Source organism: Rhincodon typus, chromosome 47 (genome assembly GCF_021869965.1).
Source record: "Rhincodon typus isolate 14 chromosome 47, sRhiTyp1.1, whole genome shotgun sequence".
NCBI lineage: Eukaryota > Metazoa > Chordata > Chondrichthyes > Orectolobiformes > Rhincodontidae > Rhincodon > Rhincodon typus.
This window is the reverse complement of record NC_063378.1, coordinates 762,879-767,280: the sequence shown is the minus strand read 5'-3', so window position 1 is coordinate 767,280 and position 4,402 is coordinate 762,879.

The following is a 4,402-nucleotide window of genomic DNA, read 5'->3' as shown; positions in this document are numbered from 1 at the left end:
TGAAGGGTCTAGGCCCGAAACGTCAGCCTCTCTGCTCCTATGATGCTGCTTGGCCTGCTGTGTTCATCCAGCCCTGCACCTTGTTGTCTCGGATTCTCCAGCATCTGCAGTTCCTACTATCTCGGTTATCTTTGAGTCAGTTTGTCCTCTTGTGGAAAAACAAAAACTGTCAGGAAACAATGAACGTAAGACTCGTCATAGTCTTAGCAGATCATTAGGGCTGCTCTCTCATTAGAGAGAGATGACTGGTGATGGTTTAACTTGAGCGTCTCCATGCCTCAGGCGAGGGGAGAAGTTGAGAAGGAGAATCCTCACTGGTCATTGAGACATGGAGTCATACAGCACAGAAACAGGCCCTTCGGCTCAACTTGTCCATGCTGACCAGGTTTTCTAAACCAAAGTAGTCCCATTTGCCTGCATTTGGCAAATACCCCTCTAAATGTTTCTGTCCATTTATCTGTCCAAATGTCTTCTAAACGTTGTAATTGTACCTGCAGTGATTGTGATGAGGTCAGCCAGGTGGACTTCATAGAGTATGAGTTCCCTTACTGGGGCTGTTGACCTGATCCAATCAGGGAACCTTCGCTGACATATATAACCAGGAGTGTCAGAGGTTCTGGTCACTCTGACAGCTGACTCTGAGGAAGCCTGACTAGTGTCAAGTACTTTGCAATTGTAAATAATGGGTGACTTGGTGACAGGATACCGGCCTCTGTGGAGTTATTTCAATGTGGAAAACAGGCTTTAGTGTAAAAGCAGCCTGTTTTGACTAGTAATGACCTTGCTCTGTTTGGGAATGAGCTATTTTGCAGCAACACCTGGACTTTTTTGTAATTGCCAAGCACTGAAGAAGGCTTAGGAAAGTGTTCAGAATTGCAATGCAGCACAGAATGCCGGATTCAGGGTAGTATAGATCAGGGACAGATTTCAGATTTTAATTACCGTTCAGTGCCTGTGCCAGCCAATAACTTGACAGTGCGATTACTCTTGGTAAGAACATAAAGACAGCAAGCCAAGCTCGTTATCACTGGATTCACAACATACTGACATTACAATAATCAATGAAGCTCAAAATTGCCCTACTGTTCCTAACCAAACTCTAAAATAACAGATATCTGACACCATGTTGAGATTGTACAGGACATTGTTGAGTCCCCTTCAGGAATACTGTGTCCAATTCTGGTTTCCCAGTCATAGGAAGGATATTATCAAGCTGGAGAGGGCTCAGAAGAGATTTACTAGTATGTTGTCAGCTATGGAAGGTTTGAGTTATAAAGAAAGACTGGATAGGCTGGGGCATTTTTCACTGGAGCATAGAAAGTTGAGAGACGACCTGATAGAAGTTCATAAAATAATGAGATGTATAGATACAGTTAATGGTAGTTGCCTTTTTCCTAGGATGGGGGATTTCAAGACCAAGAGGCACATTTTTAAGGTGACAGGACAGAGATATAAAATAGACATGAGAGGCAAATTTTTCACTCAGAGGGTAGGTCCCATGTGGAATTAACTTTCTGAGGAAGTGGTCGATGCGGGTACAATTACAATGTTTAAAAGACAATTGGATAAATACATGAATAGGAAAGGTTTGGAGGGATATGGGCCAGGAGCAGGCAGGTGGGGCTAGTGTAGTTTGGGATTATGTTTGGCATGGACTGGTTGGACTGAAGGGTCTGTTTCCATGCTGTATGACTCTATGACCAAGTTTATAACTTGAACAGAAATGAACAATTTATTATTAATGCTGTACCTTTAGCAGAATCAAGCTAAACAACAAGGTAATCTGATTAATGCCAATGATTTAAGTTCAATCTTCTTTGTGATCATATCCACCACCCACACGCAAGGGCAGACATACACAACTAAAGGGATAAATTAAAAGGAAAGAAATTTGCCATTTTGATAATATTATAACAATTAGTACAAGTCATTATGGAATCATTAAACAAAGTGTTATATCACAGGTACATGGGATGTATTTGGTTGAATTTTGAGGTCACCAGTCAATTCACACATCTTCCAGCAGGCTTGGAAGGAAATTCACTTCTTTCTTAGAAACTGGGAATCTTTTTATCAGAACATTCAACAATTCATTAACTGAATATAAAGCTACAGATAATATTACGCACACACAGCTTCCCTCCAGCAGCTTCCTAGCATTCAGCCTCCTTCTGTAAAGGAAACCTAACCACAAACAGTTTAGTTGATGATATCCCTTTTTCAAAGTTTTCTGTGATTGGCTGGCCAGCACTGAATTCCCCTTGATTGACCAACATCAGCTGCCAGTCCTTCTGCATAGCACATCCTTGCACTGAAATGTCTACAATGTTCTTTGAACAATAATTAACCTGTAGTTATCTTTCCAGGCCATCTCCCAAATGCAAACGTTAGTCTCTTTTTCTTTTAAAAATGAAACAGAAGCTGCCGATCAAAGTTCCAAATTCAATGTTCAACTTCAGCTCACTGCTCCAAAAATGAAGAAAAACAATGATGGTTCCAACACAACATGTATCCGGTACATTGTATGTTGCATATATTGTACATATATCTGTCATTAGATTCACTGACCACACAGTCATAAGGCTACACCTTGGTGCACAAATGCAATTTCTCATTTCACTTTTGTTGCAATTCTCATTTTCTTTTATCTTTGTTCATGAGATTAGGGTATCTCTGGTCCTCAGTCTCCACTTGGCATTTTATTTGTTTTTGAGCAATCAATATTCAGCGAGCTTCTTGAAATCTCCCACCTTGCAGCAGATGAGGGATCCTTCCACTGTATTCTTGTATGGACCAGAGTGCAAATCTTTGGAGAATTATTGAACTACTGAAGTAGTTTATTGTTCAGTCTGTTGTGTAGCTTCTCAACTGAGTTACAGCTGCAGGGAGAAAAGAGATTAAATCAAGTCATACCAGGAATGCTGGATGAACACAGCAGGCCACGCAACATCAGAGGAGCAGGAAAGCTGATGTTTCGGGCCTAGACCCTTCATCAGAAATGGGGGAGGGGAAGGGGGTTCTGAAATAAATAGGGAGGGAGGGAGAGGTGGACAGAAGATGGATAGAGGAGAAGATAGGTGGAGAGGAGACAGACAGGTCAAAGAGGCAGGGATGGAGCCAGTAAAGGTGAGGTGGGGAGTTAGGGAGGGGATAGGTCAGTCCAGAGAGGACAGACAGGTCAAGGGGGTGGGATGAGGCTAGTAGGTAGGAGATGGGGGGGGGGCTTGAGGTGGGAGGGGATAGGTGGGAGGAAGACATGTTAGGGAGGCGGGGACAAGCTGGGCTGGTTTTGGGATGTGGTAGGGGAAGGTGAGATTTTGAAGCTTGTGAAATCCACATTGATACCATTGGGTTGCAGGGTTCCCAAGCGGAATATGAGGTGCTGTTCCTGCAACCTTTGGGAGGCATCGTTGTGGCACTGCAGGAGGCCCAAGATGGACATGTCATCTGAGGAATGAGAGGGGTAGTTGAAATGGTTCGCGACTGGGAGGTGCAGTTGTTTAGTGCGAACTGACCGCAGGTGTTCTGCAAAGCGTCCCCTACCCTCCGCTTGGTTTCCCCAGTGTAGAGGAGGCCACAACGGGAACAGCAGATACAGTATACCACATTAGCAGATGTGCAGATGAACATCTGCTTGATGTGGAAAGTCTTCTTGGGGCCTGGGATGGGGGTGAGGAGGGAGGTGTAAGGGCAGGTGTAGCACTTCCTGCGGTTGCGGGGAAAAGTGCCAGGTGTCGTGGGGCTGGAGGGGAGTGTGGAGCGGACAAGGGAGTCACAGAGAGAGTGGTCCCTCCGGAAAGCAGACAAGGGTGGGGAGGGAAAAATGTCTTTGGTGGTGGGGTCAGATTGCAGATGGCGGAAGTGTCGGAGGATGATGCGTTGGATCCGGAGGTTGGTGGGGTGGTACGTGAGGATGAGGGAGATTCTGTTTTGGTTGTTATTGCAGGGAGGGGGTGTGAGGGATGAGTTGCGGGAAACGCGGGAGACACGGTCTAGGGTGTTCTCGACCACTGAGGGGGGGAAGTTGCGGTCCTTGAAAAACGAGGACATCTGAGATGTTCGGGGGTGGAATGCCTCATCCTGGGAGCAGATGCGGCGGAGGCAAAGGAATTGGGAATAGGGGATAGTATTTTTGAAGGTAGGTGGGACGAGGTGTATTCTAGGTAGCTGTGGGAGTCGGTGGGCTTGAAATGGATATCGGTTTCCAGGTGGTTGCCAGAGTTTTTCAAGAACCGCAACCTCCCCCCCTCAGTGGTTGAGATCGCCCTCGACCGTGTCTCCCACATTTCCTGCAACTCATCCCTCACACCCCCTCCCCGCAATAACAGCCAATTCGCAACCTATTACTTTCACAAAATTATGAAAGGTAATGAGAAAACTATCATAATTAATTCTTCAATTC